The sequence below is a fragment of the Elgaria multicarinata genome, chromosome 21 (genome assembly GCF_023053635.1).
Source record: "Elgaria multicarinata webbii isolate HBS135686 ecotype San Diego chromosome 21, rElgMul1.1.pri, whole genome shotgun sequence".
Classification (NCBI taxonomy): domain Eukaryota; kingdom Metazoa; phylum Chordata; class Lepidosauria; order Squamata; family Anguidae; genus Elgaria; species Elgaria multicarinata.
Window position 1 is genome coordinate 11,678,646 of NC_086191.1, and position 20,776 is coordinate 11,699,421.

Here is a 20,776-nt window from a genome sequence, read left to right on the forward strand (position 1 = left end):
CAAAAATTGTTCCTTGTAAGACAGGATACCCTGGAGAAGAGGCTGATGCTAGGGGAAGTGGAAGGCAAAAGGAAGAGGGGCCGACCAAGGGCAAGATGGATGGAGGATATTCTGGAGGTGACGGACTTGACCTTGGGGGAGCTAGGGGTGGCGACAGCCGACGGAAAGCTCTGGCGTGGGCTGGTCCATGAAGTCACGAAGAGTCAGAGTTTCATGTTTTTTAATAAATTTAAGAACAGCCCCGTCCAAACCCAGCGCCCTCCCCCCTCCCTCCTTTCCAAAGTGGCAGCAGCGAAAAAGGGAACGGGGGTTAGGAGTCGTAATCTTCCTCCTCGTCCCCACCCCGTTGAGAAAGGTGTTGTCTGAACTGACCCCTCGTCCAGCATGTGCGGCATCATGAACGGTTTAATTATTTCGTTTTAGAAATGCTGGATTTTGGTTTAGAACCCTCTCCTCCAGGGAAGCACGCCGTGACCGTAAGGTGACACCCAGCCCCACGCTCTCGTCCGCTTAATAGAATCATAGAAGAGTTGGAAGGGGCCTAGGAGGCCATCCAGACCATCCCCCTGCTCAAGGCAGGAATGCAAGAGGGGAAATGAACCGCAGCTGGGGCGGCGAAAAGGATACAAATGATCACCGGCACAGCGGCGGCCACCTTGCCGATTTCTTCGTCGGTCTGCATTATCTTCTTGATTCGGGCCTTGAGAGACAGAGGATGGGAGAATGTATTAAACGGGAGCTGGGCCCCAACCGGCGGCGACATGGGGCGGAACGTTTTCAGGACAGGGACATTTCCCCAGTGCTTCATTTGGCCACAGAAAAGGTCCCCGTTTCAGACTAAAACAGCAGCTACTGTTGGATGCCCGGGAAGCACTTGAAAAATTAATAAAGGTGTCGTCCCGGCACTCAAGCTGAACTGGGGGCTCACCTGTTTTGATAAGCCCAGTAGTCCAGCCGCGAAAGCCCGTGGGGGTAAGACAAGGGCTCCTCTGAGCACATGCAGAGTGCAGTTCCTATTAAGTGGAGACGTTTCAGCCTGTCTTGTATCCCTGCCTGAGATGTAGCTGGGAGCACCTGGCCAACACCCAACCCAGGAAGCAGACACACCCGCTTAGGGATCTTGTTTTTCTAGCATCATGCCCAGTATATGGCACTGGCTGAAGCCCTCTGCACCTCTCTTGCCCCAAAGGATGACACCCCCGACACCTTTGCTAGGCAGTGAGCAGAGAGAGCGTGAACTAGTGGTCGCACCATTGGGCATGGGGCTGAAAAAGCCATGGTTGAGCCTCTCAGCGTGGAGCATTTTGACGCCCGACCTGGAAAATCAAGCTACCTTTGCTAGAGAGGGAAAAGGGTCCCCCAGAAGCGCCTAAGGCACAATCCTATGCATGTTTAGACAGAAAAAAGTCCTATAACTCCCAACCCGACCTGGAAAATGAAGCTACTTTTGCTAGAGAGGGGGAAAAGGAAAGCCACATCTTTAGCTTTCAGCGAGGGCTGGAACTTAACTGGTTCTTTGCATTTTATTTATTTACAATATTTTTACATCAGAAGAGCCCTGCTGGATCAGACCCAGGGGATACTGCTGGTAGCTGTAGGACTTTTTTTCCGCCTAAACATCCATAGGATTACACCCTTACAAAGATTAATTATGAGAGAGCCCCTGCCCAAAACTGTCGCGTCCAAAAGACACGACATAAAAGGAAAAAGGATTGGGAGGGAGGAGGAAAGCAAAATGAAACACAGACCCCAGTTCTGAATTTCAAAGTATTCTTTCTGGCAGGGAAGTGCAAAACGGTCTCCCTAAAGCTGATCCTTCTCTGGTCGAAGTAGGGGGTCAGGTTGGTTTCCCCCTTGCTGGGAGGCATTTCCGGTTAAAAAGGTTCAAGTAGGTTAAAGACCCTCCTCTATGACCTGATAGCTCGGAGAACAGCTTTCCTGTTAGGAAAAGATAGACTCTTTCTGAACATGGCAGTTCCATTTTGCTGTGATCCAGACCTCTTCTCTATGAGTTGGCCTAATCCTTTGTATTCTTCCATTTGTTCTGTATATCGGTTGCCAAATAACAGCAGTTCTCTGGTTGATGTACCAACGGGAGGGCGGGAAGAAAAATGAGAAATCACGACAAGCAAACAAACATTAGGAAGTAAATTAATCAACTGTAAAATTGAAACATGAGTACAATGGAGATCAAGACATCCAAACTTTGCATTAAGAGCAGGGAGATAATACCATATTTTGGAAACCAAAAAGGAGGACAACTTGGTTGCCCCCAAGGGTGTGTGTCCAGTACCAAGGGGGCATGCCCACCCAAACATAGCCTTGGTCACATGTCTGATTTTACAGCACACATTTAAGACAAATCTGTTCTACATAACATCTTAATGTTAAAATCACTGAAATAAAGAACAAGTGAGAGATTCATTGTATCTGAAATTAACTTCACTCACTCCTACTTTTGTAGGTTTTGCTGTACTTTGAAGCTTTTGCTATACTCTGTGTGTTACATTCTCCCCTTCCCTCAAATATCTTTTCTGACTGTATCTTCACTCATTGCAAGCTGCTGTTGTTGTTAACAGGGTTTGCTACTGCCCCCAGATCTGTTTCAAATTTGGTATCGCTAAAGCTCTACCTAAAAGCTATCATGGTGCCAACTTTCAGCTCTTTATCTTTAAAAATGACAGTTTAAAAATAATAATGTTAAAACCTCAATTTTTAAAAAATTCCTAAAAAAACAATGGATGAAAGGATCTGTTTCAAATTTGGTGTGGCTAAAGGTCTACCTAAATCCTATCATGGTACAAAATTTCATCTCTCTAACTTTAAAAATGACTATTTTAAAAATAATAATTTTAAAACCTCAATTTTTAAAAAAATTCCTAAAAAAACAATGGATGAAAGGATCTGTTTCAAATTTGGTGTGGCTAAAGGTCTACCTAAATCCTATCATGGTACAAAATTTCATCTCTCTAACTTTAAAAATGACTATTTAAAAAATAATAATTTTAAAACCTCAATTTTTAAAAAATTCCTAAAAAATCAATGGATAAACGGATTTGTTTCAAATTTGGTATGACTAAAGCCCTTCCTAAGAGCTACCAGTGTGCCAAGTTTCATGTCTTTATCTTAAAAAATGACGGAGTTATAAGCATTTGTGTTAATTCCCATTAGAGCTGCTCTTTGCAAAAAACTTTATACTGGTCTGCCCTCTTGTGGCCACTATGGCGCACTGCGCCCGATCATCTCAATAGCGATTTTAAAATTCAGGATTTATACAGGGCTGCCCTCTGCTGGCTACAACTGCACACTGCAGCCTGCTGATGTGAATAGGTAAATTATGAACGTAGTGTTTATTTCGGTCTGCCCTCTTGTGGCCAGAGCTGAGCACTGCAGCCTTGTAATTTCAATGGCAATTTAAAAATCAGGATTTATACCGGTCTGCCCTCTTGTGGCCACTATGGAGCACTGCAGCCCGATCATCTCAATAGCGATTTAAAAATTCAGGATTTATACAGGGCTGCCCTCTGCTGGCTACAACTGCACATTGCAGCCTGCTGATGTGAATCGGTAAATTATGAACGTAGTGGTTATTCTGGTCTGCCCTCTTGTGGCCAGAGCTGAGCACTGCAGCCTTGTAATTTCAATGGCAATTTAAAAATCAGGATTTATACCGGTCTGCCCTCTTGTGGCCACTATGGAGCACTGCAGCCCGATCATCTCAATAGCGATTTAAAAATTCAGGATTTATACAGGGCTGCCCTCTGCTGGCTACAACTGCACACTGCAGCCTGCTGATGTGAATCGGTAAATTATGAACGTAGTGGTTATTCTGGTCTGCCCTCTTGTGGCCAGAGCTGAGCACTGCAGCCTTGTAATTTCAATGGCAATTTAAAAATCAGGATTTATACCGGTCTGCCCTCTTGTGGCCACTATGCAGCACTGCAGCCCGATCATCTCAATAGCGATTTAAAAATTCAGGAATTATACAGGGCTGCCCTCTGCTGGCTACAACTGCACACTGCAGCCTGCTGATGTGAATAGGTAAATTATGAACGTAGTGGTTATTCTGGTCTGCCCTCTTGTGGCCAGAGCTGAGCACTGCAGCCTTGTAATTTCAATGGCGATTTAAAAATCAGGATTTATACCGGTCTGCCCTCTTGTGGCCACTATGGAGCACTGCAGCCCGATCATCTCAATAGCGATTTTAAAATTCAGGAATTATACAGGACTGCCCTCTGCTGGCTACAACTGCACACTGCAGCCTGCTGATGTGAATAGGTAAATTATGAACGTAGTGGTTATTTTGGTCTGCCCTCTTGTGGCCAGAGCTGTGCACTGCAGTCTTGTAATTTCAATGGTGATTTAAAAATCAGTCTTCATACTGGTCTGCCCTCTTGTGGCCACTATGGAGCACTGCAGCCTGCTGATGTGAATAGGTAAATTATGAACGTAGTGATTATTCTGGTCTGCCCTCTTGTGGCCAGAGCTGAGCACTGCAGCCTTATAATTTCAATGTCGATTTAAAAATCAGGATTTCTACAGGACTGCCCTCTGCTGGCTACAACTGCACACTGCAGCCTGCTGATATGAATAGGTAAATTATGAATGTAATGGTTATTCTGGGCTGCCCTCTTGTGGCCACTGCTGAGATTTGCAGCCAACTAATCTCAAGAGTAGTACTGTTATTGCTTCTTTTAAATTGTGTTTTAACTGTTTTTCTTCTGTTTTTATTTTCATTTTACATTGTACACCGCTCTGAAATTTTCCAATGGGGAGCAGTATATAAATATTCTAAATAAATAATAAATAAATACATATATCAGTGCATATAATGGGGTGCCTGCTTGTGGCCACCATGTTGCACTGCAGCCTTGTCATTTCAATACGATTTTTAAAATTCAAAAAGCTATTTTGGGGTGCATATAATGGGAGCACTGCAGCCTGATCATCTCAATACAAATTTTTAAATTCAAAAGGGCTGCCCTCTTGTGGCCACAGCTGAGCATTGCAGCCCAATGATGTGAATAGGTTAATTTTGAATTTAGTGGTTCTTCTAGGGTGCCCTCTTATGGCCACGACTGAGCAATGCAGTCTAATAATGTCAAGAGCAGTATTAACATATCTGTGCATATAATCATGTACTGCAGCCTTGTCATTTCAACAACAATTTATTTATTTATTACATTTCTATACCGCCCAATAGCCGAAGCTCTCTGGGCGTTTCACAAAAATTAAAACCATAATAAAACAACCAACATGTTAAATGCACAATTACAATTACAAAATATAGTATAAAAAGCACAACCAGGATAAAACCATGCAACAAAATTGATATACGATTAAAATACAGAGTTAGAACAGTAAAATTTAAATTTAAGTTAAAATTAAGTGTTAAAATACTGAGCAACTAAAAAGGTCTTCAGCTGGCGACGAAAGCAGTACAAAAATCAAAAAGTTATTCTGGGCTGCCCTCTTGTGGCCACCGCTGAGCACTGCAGCCCGATCATCTCAACAGATATTTAAAAATTCAAAAGTTAGGCAGTGCTGCCGCCTTGTAATCCCAATAGTGATTTTAAAATTCAAAAGTTACACAGCCACTGCTGAGTACTGCAGCCTGATAATCTCAATAGCAGTATCAACATATCTGTGCATATAATGGGGTGCCCTCTTGTGGCCAACATCATAAACTGAAGCCTTGTCATTTCAATAGCAATTTAGCAATTAAAAAGTTATTTTGGGCTGCCCTCTTGTGGCCACAGCTGAGCCCTGCTGCCTTGTAATGTTAATAATGATTTAAAAATCAAGATTTATACAAGGCTGCCATCTTGTGGCCACCACTGAACACTGCAGCCTGATCAACTCAACAGCAGCATTAATATAGCAGTGCATATGACAGGGTACCCTTTTGTGGCCACCACTGACTTATACAGGGCTTTCAATAGTTATACCACTGAGCCCTGCTGCCTTGTAATCTCAATAACAATTTAAAAAACAGGATTTATATAGATCTGCCATCTTGTCGCCACCATGGTGCACTGCAGCCTTGTCATTTCAATACCGATTTTAAAAAATAAAAAATTATTTTGGGGTGCCCTCTTGTGGCCATTGCTGAACACTAGAGCCTTGTAATCTCAATGGAGATTTAAAATTTCAAAAGTTTTATGCAGGGCTCCCCTCTTGTGGCTAAAACTGCACACTGCTGCCTGCTGATGTGAATAGGTTAATTATGAATTTAGTGGTTATTCTGGGCTGCCCTCTTGTGGCCACGGCTGAGCACTGCAGCCAACTGATGTGAGTAGGTTTTATGCATTTAGTGGTTATTCTAATATAGCAGGGCATATAATGGGGTGTGGGCACCATGGAGCACTGCAGCCCAATCATCTCTAGAGATTTAAAAATTCAAAACTTAGGCATGGCTGCCCTCTTGCGGCTGCAACTGAACACTGCAGCCTGCTGAATTGGATTGGTTTGTTATGAATTGTTTTTATTCTGGGCTCTCCTCTTATGGCCACTGTTGAGCACTGCAGTGAGATAACCCCAATAGTGGTTTAAAACTTCAGGATTTATACAGGGATGCTGTTTTATGGCCACCACTGAGTGCTGCAGCCTGCTGATCTGAGTAGCTTAATTAAGAGGTAAGCAGTTACTCTGGGGTGCCCTCTTGTGGCCAACTCAGCATTGCAGCCTGCAGCACTGCATTGCCCTTTTAAGAGCTCAGCCCCTCCCTACTTCCTCACCCTCATCAGCTGCAGCTGATCTTCTTTGCCTTCTCATTGCTGCCACTTTTATTTCTTGTCCTGCATCGATCAAGGCGCTTGTGGCATCTCCTGCTTCTTCTGGGCCAGAGCAACAGGTAGGTGAATGAGCAGATTGTAGGGGTGAAAAGGGGTGACTTGCTCATGGGCCCTTGCTGGGGCGTGGGCCCTTGGCAGCTGCCTGGCCCCGTCTGCTCTTGGATCCAGCCCTGATAACACCCAAGGCTGGCCAGGTGGTCCTGGCAGCTGAGACAGAGAAACAAGCCCGTAGCTCTCCCTGGGAAGATACCAAACTATAATTTTAAATAGTAAGTAAACATTTGCTGCCTTTTCATGGTAAATTATTATTATTATTATTATTATTATTATTATTATTATTATTTATTTATTTATTTATTTATATAGCACCATCAATGTACATGGTGCTGTACAGATAACACAGTAAATAGCAGGACCCTGCCGCGTAGGCTTACAATCTAATAAGTTGTAGTAGACAATAAAGAGGGAAGGAGAATGCGAACAGGCACAGGGAAGTGTAAACAGGCACCGGGTAGGGTGAAGCTAAACAGTATAGAGTCAGAACAAACTCAATATTTGAAGGCTATAGGGAAAAGAAAAGTTTTTAGCTGAGTTTTAAAAGCAGTGATTGAGTTTGTAGTTCTCAAGTGTTCTGGAAGAGCGTTCCAGGCGTAAGGGGCAGCAGAAGAAAAAGGACGAAGCCGAGTAAGGGAAGTGGAGGTTCTTGGGCAGGCGAGAAATATGGCATCAGAGGAGCGGAGAGCACGAGCGGGGCGATAGTGTGAGATGAGAGAGGAGAGATAGGCAGGAGCTAGACCGTGAAGAGCTTTGAAGGTCAGCAGGAGAAGTTTATATTGAGTGGCCCCCTTGGCATGGAACACTTTTAACCAGTTATGTCCCATGGGTAGTATGACACCGAGCGTATAGCCATGAGGACTAGTAACCACTGATAGCCTTTTCCCCCATGAATTTGTCTAATGTTCTTTTAAAGCCATCCCTTGGGCTGAGGGACAACCAAGCTGTAGGGCTGAGGGACAACACGATTCTCTCCCTGCTGCCATTCCACTTAGAGAAGCCACCCAGCTTGGCAGTTGAATCTTAGTTCACCACCGGTAATGGGACAGATTCCTTCACTGCACCTGAGGGCAGCAGGCTAGGTATGGGGAGCAGGCCCCATGGCGTCATCGCCTCTGTCCTCCCAACTCCCTGTCGCCTTAGTGCCACCTGAGATGGCTGCTTCAGTCTGCCTTCATGGTAGGGTCAGTCCCAAAATGATTTTGCAAAATTATTATTCCTCACAGCACTTTTAATTTATTTGCTGTTTCTTCCCCAGGGGACCCCCCGCCCAGCATCCCTAAAGCCGTGCCAGGGATGGGAATAACCCCTAGGAAAAACCTTTCAATCATCGCAACCAAATCCTGTCAGTGCTGGTGGGCCTAGAGGCCAGGGTTGGCTACGCGCTCATCGCGGGCATCGTCTGCATCCAGAAGCCGGTGCCTAGCCACGTGGGGCCTGGCGCCATTGCAGTCAAGGAGGAATAAGAATAAGAGTGGGGCACCTGGCTGAGTGACAATGTGCTCCGTGTTCTTCAAATGGACCGTGGTTCTTGTACTACGTTAGGCCTGGCAAAGCCACCTCCCCTCAGACGCTTCTCTCTCTTTCCTCTTGTTCATTCCAGAATTCAGGGCATGGGACGGGGTGGGGGGCAGCCGAGGCCAATAAATCTGTGCCACCCACGCTTTGCAGTTCCACTCGTGTGCATCTAGCCTCTCAGTCCTCGCATGTTGTGGGTTGAAATGGAACTAGTTGGTAGGCAGATCATATGCAGCGGCGGACCTCTGGCTCCGATACCTACATTCCTTTACTTATTTACTTGTTCTCTTCAGCCAAAAATAGCTCCCAAGGTATTTGTTTTGGGGTGGGGTACTGGGGTAGGGAAGAAGGTGGACGTGGTTGGCTTTACACCAGTCGCTGTCTCTCAAGACTGCTTGGGTTCCATCAGTGTTTCCCCTATTTCCGACGTCTGGGCTGTGAATGCTGTTGCGCACGCAGCCAAAACAGCACCACCCCTGGAACGAGAGGGAGGGATCAGCAGGCAAAATTTGCAGAAATACCCCCCCCCCAAATTGGGCTGGGGGTGGGGGAGATCTCAAAAACAGCCCAATGATGGCTGCGTGTGCTCAGTGAGCCCAGAATGCTACCTGTCATTCTGTGTCCACTGAGCATGCTTATCCATCATTATTGGGGTAGGGGGATGGAAATGGAGGGGGCCATAGAATGGGGTTTGCAGGAATCCTGAATTACAGCATCTCACCCTGCTACACTTGTGTCCTCTAAACTGGAACCTCTGGACTGCTCATCCCAGTTTGGGGCGGTGGGAGTGAGCTGGCATTACCTTGTAGTAGGAGATTTGCACTCTGTACATGCTCAAGGGCATGGTATTGCCTAAGGCTGAGTTATTACAGATGGGATCTAGGGAGAACCCCTTGCTTGCCCCAAATTAATGTTTTAAATTCTGCTGTCCCGCTGCAGCTAACAGAAGCAGTGACTTAAGTCCTTCAGAGCAAGTTAGTCACGGCTTTCCTAAGAAGTGAGTAAGAGCAAACGTCCATCTAGTCAGACATAAGTTTCCATCAAATGGATGCTGCTAGGAAGCCCACAAGGCAAACTTTCCTGTTAGGAAAAGATAGACTCTTTCTGAACACGGCAGTTCCATTTTGCTGTGATCCAGACCTCTTCTCTATGAGTTGGCCTAATCCTGTGTAGTCTTCCATTTATTCTGTATATCGGTTGCCAAATAACAGCAGTTCTCTGGTCAATGTACCAACGGGAGGGCGGGAAGAAAAATGAGAAATCACCACAAGCAAACAAACATTAGGAAGTAAATTGATCAACTGTAAAATTGAAACACGAGTACAAGACATCCAAACTTTGCATTAAGAGCAGGGAGATACTACAATACCAATTTCACTGAGCCAAATGACCCTATTGAAACCACAGTATAATATATGAGTATAAAAGGTTGAAGGGGAAATAAAAATCTCCTTGCCTGGTGCAAGAAAGGCAGTAAAATAGATGCCAGGAATGCCTTTTTGGGAAGGGCCACTGCTGAAAAGGCTCTGCTCTCGTAGCCCCAGCGCCGGGGGCATGTGGAGAAGGCTCAGCCTGTGTACAAATTAGCTGTAGACATTTTCCACACTGTATTTGAGGGGAAGGAAACTGTGTGTTGGGGGGAGGTGGGCAGGGTACCGTGCCTTGCCCAAGTACTTACCCCCTTTTTGACTTTGCAACCTGGAATTAAAATGGAGTTCATGGGCATGTTTACCATTCAATTGACACAACATACTTATTGTGGCACAAAAGTCGAATTTACAATAAAAAAAATACTTTGCACCTTCAGAGTGTTAAGTATGTTGTGTCAATCGAATGGTAAACATGTCCATGAACTCCGGTTTAATTCTAGGTTGTAACGGAATGAACTGTGGACATGGGATGGTGCTTATGCATGGCTGTCTATCATTGCTAGTAGTTCAGATTTAAAACCTGAGTCACACTGAGACTGTATAACAGGGGTGGGTAACTTGCGGCCCTCCAGAAGTTTTGGTTTACAAATCCCATCAGCCTGAGCCAAGGACATAGTTAATGGTGAGATTATGGGACTTGTAGGTCAAAACATCTGGAGGGCCACCAGCTGCCCACCCCTGTTTTATAACGTTAACAAGCCTGCATCCATCACTGCCCTTTTTGTGGACATTGGCTAACGCTGCACTTCTCAAATACGGTGAGCTGCTGAAAGAACAATCCGTTCATTTTATAAAAGTTGTGTATCTTTTATCCTGTGCGTATTCAACTTCTGTCCACTCTAATGGCTGCCCCCAGTGAGGGGCTAAGGAAGCAGTCATTTTTTTAAAAGCGTCAGCAGCCCTTTGAGATTTCCCAGAGTTCCCTGCCCAACCCCACTTCAGAACAAGGCTTTCTGGGAAAGACAAAATGGCAGCCATTCAGCTTCTCTTCTCGCCCTGCCAAGATTAGATAAAGGATTCATCCCTGGAATTAATTGGGGTAAAGTTTTCTTTTTAAATTGCACTACATGTGTTTGATGTTTGTGTTATCAGCAATAACTTCACTGTGAATGACCACTGTCAATAAGGCGATGGGCATTTAATTTTCTTCTGCCTTCCCTGTTCTTTGGGCTTTTCTTTTTCCTCTTCTCCTACTCCACACTGTATGTGTTGTATGTAAATCTGAACCTGTCCACAATGCTTCATGTGCATCTGATGGAAAGTTTGTGCCAGAATAAAATGTTTGGTCTTTAAGGTGTCCCAATCTTTGTGTAATGGTTGTTAAGATCTTCTAAGAAGTTTTTTTTTAAAAGACGCTGCTGCCGCCTCCCTTAAATCTGCTTGCAGTTAGATTACAGTATCTAAAACAGGGGTGGGCAGAAGGTAAATCCCCAAATGTTTTGGACTTCAAGTCCCAGAAGCCCCAGCCTGCATGACCAGTGGTCAGGAATGCTGGGAACTGAAGTCAGGAACATCTGGAGATCTCCTTTTTGCTCACCCGTACTCTAAAATATCTTCCACAGGATAGCTTTCAGCAAATCATTTAATGTATTTATGTAAAATGTTCCTTGGGCGCTTTTCAGAGCAGAAAGCCCTGCAAGGCGGCTTACAGGAATAAAATACATAAAAGCAGCTCCTATAGTGTTGGGAGATCAATATAAGCTCATATAGCGTGGGGAGACGAATGATCATAATTTATAATAATACATTTGCAATGCCTGGTGCAGGATAGTGAGGATGATAGTCTATTTGAGAATCTGGTAGTTAGGAGTTCCTATCCCCTTTCCAACATATGCCTTTTTAAACTAACCCCCAGGAGCTCCCCAACTCCTGATATAGTGCAGAGGGGAAGGGGTCTAGTTGTGGGGTTGGTGGCTGGACATTTGAGTTTACTTTGTAGCTCCTGTTTGTTCGGTTTTTGCCTGGAAAGGCTGCATCAATCTAGAGGTTGGGAGTTCCATTTCCCTTTGGTGTGTATTCTTTTTCCTTGAAAGGCAGCTTAGAACTTGAGCCCCGGATCTAAGTCACCATGTGTCAGGGATGCTTTAGGGTGGATTGTTGCCTTGAGCAGGGGGTTGGACTGGATGGCCTTTTATGTCCCTTCCAACTCTCTTATTCTATGATTTTAAGTGCCACAGTCTGTCTTTCGCCTGCAACTAGAGCATAAACTTTCGAGGCTGAGGCCTGGAGTTGCAATTGCCTTTGGTGTGTTTTGTGTTGTGCAGAAGCAGGAGCGCCGGCTGAAGTCCACGTCCCCCCCAAACTGTAGCGAGGAGAGGCGCGTGATTGTGCCGTGTCCCTCTTGAAGGCCTCCTTGGGAACGGAGCTTCGCCTCGTAGGCCCGAGAAGCGTTGGGCTTGTAGAGGCTCGGGTGCGGGCTTGCGGCTCCCCCGGGTCTCCCCTTTGGCCGTGAAAGGCTCGAAGCGGCTCCCCCAATGGAAGCTCCGGCCCTCTTTTTGTGCAGCCCCTGGAGCGCGGTGGGCGAGCGCCCCCAGCGGTGCAGGCTGAAGTCTGCGAGGTGCAGCCCCGGCAGGTTTTTTCCCCCTTTCAATGTGTGTCGCCTTAAATGCAAGTTTGGGGGTAACAGCTCCCCAGCAAGTTTGGCTCCGTAGGAAGAGCGGCCTGCGTGTGGGCGCCCAGTCCGGGGTTTTGGAATCCCCGGTATGGGCGCTCCTTTTTTTTTTATTTTCAATGGGCGCGTTCGGCGCCTTAAGTATAAGTTCCGAATAGGTGGATTCCAAGTGCTGGTATAGCACAGTGGGAAGGCGCTTGGCTGCGGAGCCCAAGCCTGGGAGTTCGAATCCCCACTGTGCGCTCCCGGGAGAGGGGCCAGCCGAGATCACCCATAGTCCAGTGGCCATGCACGGGATTAACTACCCGGCCACACCTACATAGCCAGTGGCCATGCACGGGATTAACTACCCGGCCACACCCACATAGTCAGTGGCCATGCACGGGATTAACTACCCGGCCACACGGAGCGGAAGTGGCTCATGGGGTTACGCGCCCCGCCACCTGGGCAGCCTTGGGCAAGCTGCACAGACCTCGGTGCCCAGCTGCCCCCCAGCCGTCGACCCAAGAGCGGACAAGCCCAGAGTGCGGACAACCTCAGAGAGACACCCCAAAAGACTGTGCGGCAGTGGCGACGCAGCACAAGTCAAAGGCGGCTGGGGCGGTTATGCCTAAAGTAACCTGGGGGCATCACAGTACGCCCCCAGGCGAAAAACTTCGCACTTAGTATCTTTTAGATATATACAGCCGCCTCTCGCGCCTGCGCAAAAGGTTCCTCCCTCTCTCCCCTTTTGCATGGCTTCCCCCCCTTTCTCCGCCTCCTAGGGACCTCTCCCCAGGGGCCCCCACTCGGGCTGCGGCTGGGTATTTAATCCCGTCAATTGCCGCTTCGACTAGGGGTGATCTAGCTGGGCCGACCCCGGCAGGCACAAGCGGGGATTCGAACTCCCAGGCTTCGGCTCCGCAGCCAAGCGCCTTCCCACTGTGCTATTCCAGCTGTTGGAAGGAACAATTCGGAACTAATATTTCAAGCGCCAACTCGGATACGTCAGCCCGCAAGTGCTTGTGGGAACTTACGTCAGCCCGCAAGTGCTTGTGGGAACTTACGTCAGCCCGCAAGTGCTTGTGGGAACTTAGATGGGAGGCTGCAGTGCAGGCTTCAGAAACGCAAGGGGGCGCCACGTACATTGCGCAGCCGCAAGACCTGCCATTGCCAACGGCCTTCGCCAGGGGCGCCACGTACATTGCGCAGACGCACGCCCACCACTCGCAAGACCTGCCATTGCCAACGGCCTTCGCCAGGGGCGCCGCGTGCATCGGCCAGCCTTGCAAGCCAATGGACACAGGAAGGACCAGCAACAGCGCCCATTGCCAAGAGCCTGACGCACCTCCCACTGGGCTGGGCTACACGATGGGCTTCGGAACTCCTGCTCCAGCCTCTCGCCCCGGGTGGCCTCTTAAGGAAGCACAACACACTTAGGACTGCCGAGCGCCGCCTTCCCACGGGGCTCCAGCTCCCCAGCCTTCAACACGGCAAGGGGCCTTCCCAAGGCCACAGAGCCGCTCCTTCGGAGCTGGCCCCACTCAGCCATGGCTCGCAGGGGAGAAGAGCGGCGACCCTCTAGGGCTGCTCGGAGGGTGCCGTCTCCAGGGGTTGCGGACTACAGCTCCCAGGCGCCCCTGACAGCGAGGCCCGGGCTCACCAATGCTGCGGGGCCAAGTCCCAAGCTCCCGCAGACCCGCTTTCCGACCAGCCCTGCCCTACACGGCCACTCCACGCCAGCCATGGGCTCGGACCCTGCTCCCGCCCCCGAGCTGCGCAGTAACACCTGGGTCCCCCCCCCCCACCGCTTTAGTTGGCCCCTCTGCAGCAGCGACCCCCGCTCCGAAAATGCTCCGCGCTCCATCAGGCTCGGAAAAAGTGTCCATTAGCTAAAACGGAGCCTGACTGCGGGGGGCGCATTTTCGGAGTGGGGGTCGCTGCCTGGGAAGCCACAACTAACCCCCCAAAGCTAGCTCCCCCCTCCCCAAAGACGCCCCCTCCTCGTCTTCCCTTAGGCTCCATTCGGACGAATGGAGCCTAAAGGAAGCAGGGGGGGCATTTTCGGAGTGGGGGTCGCTGCCTGGGAAGCCACAACTAACCCCCCCAAAGCTAGCACCCCCCTCTCCAAAGACGCCCCCTCCTCGCCTTCCTTTAGGCTCCATTCGGACGAATGGAGCCTAAAGGAAGCAGTGGGGGGGGGCATTTTCGGAGTGGGGGTCGCTGCTTGGGAGGCCACAACTAACCCCCCTCCCAAAGCTATCCCCCCTTTCAAAAATGAGCCCTCTAACTCCCCCTCCCAATGCCCCCTCCCCTGCTTCCTTGAAGCTCTATTGGCACGAATAGAGCTTAAAAGAAACAGTGCGGGGGGCATTTTCGGAGTGGGGGGCGCATCCTGGGAAGCCAAACTACCCCACGTCCCAAAGCTAGCTCCCCCCTTCCCAAAGATGCCCCCTCCTCGCCTTCCTTTAGGCTTCATTGGGACGAATGGAGCCTAAAGGAAGCAGTGGGGGGGTCATTTTCGGAGTGGGGGGCCGCTGCTTGGGAGGCCACAACTAACCCCCCACCCAAAGCTATGCCCCCCCTTCAAAAATGCCCCCTCCTCTCCTTCCTTTGGGCTCGTAAAAAGACACCATTGGCACAATCGCAGCCTAAAGAAAGCAGTGCGGGGGGTGCATTTTCGGAGTGGGGGGTCGCTGCTTGGGAGGCGAATATTAACCCCCATCCAAAGCTACCCCCCCTTTCAAAAATGCCCCCTCCCCTGCTTCCTTGAGGCTCTATTGGCACGAATAGAGCCTAAAAGAAGCAGTGCGGGGGGCATTTTCGGAGTGGGGGGCGCATCCTGGGAAGCCAAACTACCCCACGTCCCAAAGCTAGCTCCCCCCTCCCCAAAGATGCCCCCTCCTCGCCTTCCTTTAGGCTTCATTGGGACGAATGGAGCCTAGAGGAAGCAGTGGGGGGATCATTTTCGGAGTGGGGGTCGCTGCTTGGGAGGCCACAACTAACCCCCCTCCCAAAGCTATGCCCCCCCTTCAAAAAAGCCCCCTCCTCTCCTTCCTTTAGGCTCGTAAAAAGGCACCATTGGCACAATCGCAGCCTAAAGAAAGCAGTGCGGGGGGTGCATTTTCGGAGTGGGGGGTCGCTGCCTGGGAAGCCAAACTAACCCCCCTCCCAAAGCTAGCTCCCCCCTCCCCAAAGATGCCCCCTCCTCGCCTTCCTTTAGGCTCCATTCGGACGAATGGAGCCTAAAGGAAGCAGTGGGGGGCATTTTCGGAGTGGGGGGTCGCTGCTTGAAAGGCGAAAACTAACTCCCCCTCCCCAAGCTACCCCACCCCCGAAAGATGCCCCCTCCCCTTCTTCCTGGAGGCTCTATTGGCAGGAATAGAGCCTAAAAGAAGCGGTGCGGGGGGGGGGCATTTTCGGAGAGGGGGTCGCTGCTACGGAGGAGGGGGACTAACTCCCCCTCCCCAAAGCCAGGGCCCCGCCCCCTCGAAACCCCGCCCCCTCGAAACCCCGCCCCTCCCGCGTTTCCTTTAAGCTCGAAAAAGGCCTCCGTGGACGCCCAGGAAGCGCCTTTCCGTGCCTAAAAGGAAGCGGGGGGAGGGAGGGCGGCGGAGAGGCTCGCTAATTCTCCCCGGGGCCCCCCCACGCGCGCCGCGACCCCCCTAAGCAAAACTCGCCCCTTCCACGCTGCGCTCCGTCTCCACAGCTGCTCTTCCGACGACCGCCACGAAGAAGGGAATTTGCAGGTGCAGACTTGTCCTTTAAATTTCGCACAATGCCCTCGACAGAGCTCTGGTGCCTTGTGGGAAATTTAAAGGGCGCTGCCTCGGGGGCTATGGAATTAAAAATGGCGCTCCCCATCCCTGCTAGCGTTTCAATGGGATGGGAAGCTGTGTGGGAGCCGCCATTTCCATTTCCCGCAATGCTCCCCCCAACGTAGCACCAGAGCATTGTGGGAGTTTTAAAGGGCGCCTGATAGGTGAGCTCAGCACTGCCGTGGAAGAACCAGTTTGGATCAAGGCGGTAGCAGAGGGAGAATGTCAGTCATCCATCTCAGCTTTCCCCAACCTGGTGCCCTCCAAATGTTTCACACTTTAACTCCCATCAGCCTCAACCTGCATGGCCAGTGGTCAGGAATGCTGGGAGTTATAGTTGGAGAAGGCTGGTCTAACCGTACACACACGGCTCCAATCCAGATCCCGACCACAAACATACACACACCACTATTAGCCGTGGAGGAGAAAACATATTTATTAATTTACAGCATTTTTATCCTGCTTGCTCCTCAGGCAAAAACCTTTCCAGAGCAGCGTATATATAATCAGTACAAGAAGACAGTCCCTGCCCGCAGACTTACAATATAAAAAGTCATGACAGACAAGGAAAAAAGGATGAGGAGGGAAGAGGGGGGAAATGAGGTGAAAAAATTAGGAAACTGCTGGTGAAATGGCCCCACTTATCCATCACATCCAGACCAGTGAAGCCTTTTGGAATGGTTGCTGGTTGTGAAATGTGCAGATGTGAACATTTACCAGGAGTGTTTATGCGGGGTTGCCCTCTCGTGGCCACCACTGAGCACTGCCGCCTGTTCATCTCAACGTCAGCGTTTCTACTGGAGGACCCTCTTGTGGCCAACTCTGAGCCCTGAAGTCTGCTTCTTTCAAAAGCAGAGTTAAGACCTCACCTTATTAGATTGTAAGCCTATGCAGCAGGGCCTTGCTATTTACTGTTTTACTCTGTACAGCACCATGTACATTGATGGTGCTATATAAATAAATAAAATAAATAAATAAATAAATAATAATAATAATAATAATAATAATACCTCAGGATTTATACTGGGGTACCCTCTTACGGCCTCCTCTGAGCACTACAGCTTGCTCATCTGAACAGCCATGTTAAGACCCCAGACTGTCTTTTTTGCTAAGTGTAAGCTGCTCCGAGAGCCTTTTTTGGCTGAGGAGCGGGGTATAAGTATGATAAATAAATAAAAAAAAATAAAATAAAATAATGGGGAGCCCTCCAGTGGTCATGTCTGAGCGCTGCAGCCTGTCCATCTCAGTAGGTATGTTAAGGCTACCAGCAGACACAATGGTGACGGATCATGGAAGCTGCAAGCCGAAACATTTCAAGGGCCACAAATCCCCAAAGCCTGCTTCCTGCTTCCAACAATGGCCAGCCAAGAAGCTCATAGCACTCCCAGATAGAAACCCTCCCCTGTGGTTTGCCCTTCGCATTCAGAGGCAGAGAACCTCTGGAAACTGAGGTTCAATTCCGCCTAGCTCATAGTGACAAAAAGACAACTCCTCCCTTTTAAAGCCAACCAAATTAGTGTCCGTCACTTTCATCCTGTGGCTGCAAAGCCCATCACTTCCTTTCCCGCCTCCACAATCTCTGTTTTGGGATGGAGATACAAATGTATGTATTCCTGGATGTGCTGATCCACATGTGTCCACACGTGGATTTGTATGAAGACATGACCATAGTGGCTGTCTCATTTCCCACCCCTTTCCTCATTATCTCTCGCGTGGGATTTGCCTTTCCCACTGCTGCGAGAGGCGGAGTTGGCATTATAATTGAGCTCCCTGCCATGAACCCGCTGATGAACTCTTTTATAATTAGTCACTGCCAGTTCAGCCCGTTGGTGTATTACGTCCCATCCGCATCTATCTGCCTGTCACCCAAATCACAGCACAGTTGTGCGTGAAACAAGCCCAATGACCTTGGGGGTCTTTTTATTCCTGCCTCATGTGCAAGCACACACATACATACAGTGACACACACACAGAAAGACAGAGATTTCTTCCTGTTGCCATGTAATGAACAAGCGTGTGACGACATTCCTCTCGCTTTCCCTGTGTTCCATTTAGAAGACATGGCCCTTTCTCTAAATTACTTTCGCCTTCTCCTTGGTAAACTTCTTGGGATGTGCATCGCGCTCTGTCGACGCAATATGTTCAGGAACTGCAGGAACTCCTCCCTGACAAGGCATTGCCTTATTTCTGCCCCCCCCCCCCCGACACTTCCTACCATCTGTGTTCAAAGAACTGCAACGGCACAGAATCCTTCAGGACATCTTGAATGTGTGATCGGAAGCATATGGCCCATGAAATGGCTCCAGGCAACCTGCGTAGTGACACATAGAACCAAGATTGTTAAAGCCACGTCCTCTTTTGACATGTAAAAACATGAGGTGGTAGAGTCCTGAGATAGTTGGGGTGACTGTACCACTTCAGACTGTTGGAGGGTGTGTGTGCCTTTTTTGAATGCTCTACCACATTGTGTGTGTGTGTGTGTGTGTGGTTTTAATAAACCAACTCCCTGCAAATAATTCACATATCAAGGAGACAGGTTCTTTCCCAGCCAGCACTTTTCTACTTAAAATAAGTTAAACTCCCCAGTGGATCAGCGCCCGTGTTTGTTAGTGGGAAGGAAATTAGCTAGCAGCCTTTTTAAATGGCTTTGTGGCTGTACAGATTATGTTACTTTTGCGATTCGGTATCGCTTCGATTCGGAGTCCAAGCTGCCGTGCGGGATTTCGGGGGTATCAATTCCGAGAACAAGTAACAGCCTGCCCATCTTGAGAGCAACAGAGACTGAAAGAACTGGGCATGTTTAGCCTGGAGAAGAGAAGATTGAGGGGAGGCATGAGAGCACTCTTCAAAGACTTAAAAGGCTGTCACACAGTGGAGGGCCAGGATCTCTTCTCCATCCTCCCAGGGTGCAGGACACGGAATAACGGGCTCAAGTTAAAGGAAGCCAGATTCCAGCTGGACATCAGGAAAAACTTCCTGGCTGTTAGAGCAGTACAACAATGGAATCAGTTTCCTAGGGAGGTGGTGGGCTCTCCCACACTAGAGGCCTTCAAGAGGCAGCTGGAGAAGCATCTGTCAGGGATGCTTTAGGGTGGATTCCTGCATTGAGCAGGGGGTTGGTCTTGATGGCCTTATAGGCCCCTTCCAACTCTACTATTCTGTGATTCTACATGCTACCTGAAGATTATCCCATTTTATCCTCATAAGCCCCTCAGAGAAAGAGGGCCCCAAGATCACCCTGAGCAAGGATTTGAACCCCGGTCCATCCAACAGTGTTTTAGACAGAAAATAAGTCCAACTCCCAGCATTCTTTCTATCTAAACGTGCACAGCATGGCACCCTCCAACACTATTTAAACTTGATCCACACCTGGCAAATTGAGTTATGAGCGTCTCCTCTAAATTTCCTTTTTCTCTCTCCCCGCCCCTCCATTCCAGAAATTCAAAATTCGCATTGAGGACCCTCCTCGCCGGAAGCACATGGTCTTTTTAGGCGGTGCGGTGCTTGCGGACATCATGAAAGATAATGACAACTTCTGGATGCAGCGATCCGAATACATGGAGAAGGGGAACAGGATCTTGGAGAAGTTGGGGGTCACGGTGCGATAGGCGCCTCCCCATTTCTCCTCTTGCCTTAACGCATTCCAAGCCGCTATTTTTCCTTTCCCATATCTTTTAATTTCTTTCTCTGTTGAGTCACAACAATGCAGGGCTTTTATGTTGTTGTTAAGCGTGCTTGGGAACAGAGAAAGATCTCTTGAACGAATCTCCCGTTTTGAAAAAGGGCATTCCGAGCACCTGCAATTATTTTTCCTGCAGTTACTGGTTGATCACGCACATCTTACCTTTTATCTCTCGTGTCTTTCCATGCCCTAAATGTGGCTGAATGACCTCTTTGGCCCACCACCAAAATGAGAGAGCGATAAGAAGAAAACGCCGAAGTTGCATATCTTGAGAGTAGGATTTACTGCCTCCTCTGTGTGTGGCTGGGCTTAAACAATCTGGGATTAAAGCCGTGGCTTAAACAAGGCAGTCTGATAAGCCAACAACAAACCATGGTTTCTATTTGTGGTTTGCAGCTGGTTAGCAAATCACAGTTTGGTAGTGGGGTGCAATGACCGGGTGCGCATGATCACGGCATGTTAACCCCATTGGACATACTGGTTGGGTTTCCTAGTTACCCTCGGCTGGTGCGGTTCGCCGTGTCGCTGTACCTCGGCGTCATGGCTTGCTACAACATGAAGGACCCCTCTTCCTTCTACGATAGGATATCGGCTTGCCTGGGCAGGACGTATTCTTCCTCTCTTGCACTCCCTACAGGCCTTGCACGGGGTTGTGGGGCGGGATGAGACGGGACCTTATGGGTGCTCCCCTCTCCCCACACAAAAATTGTTCCTTGTAAGACAAGACACCCTGGAGAAGAGGCTGATGCTAGGGAAAGTGGAAGGCAAAAGGAAGAGGGGCCGACCAAGGGCAAGATGGATGGAGGATATTCTGGAGGTGACGGACTTGACCTTGGGGGAGCTAGGGGTGGCGACAGCCGACAGAAAGCTCTGGCGTGGGCTGGTCCATG

The 20,776-nt window shown here is 48.9% G+C and overlaps 1 long non-coding RNA gene across 1 annotated transcript; it reads left to right on the top strand.

Moving 5' to 3' along the window:
• Positions 1 to 6,747: 6,747 nt before the first annotated feature.
• Positions 6,748 to 8,509, top strand: LOC134412222 (uncharacterized). Its single transcript, XR_010026401.1, has 2 exons — positions 6,748 to 6,853; positions 8,107 to 8,509. It is a non-coding gene; the product is annotated as an uncharacterized LOC134412222 (long non-coding RNA).
• Positions 8,510 to 20,776: the final 12,267 nt, after the last annotated feature.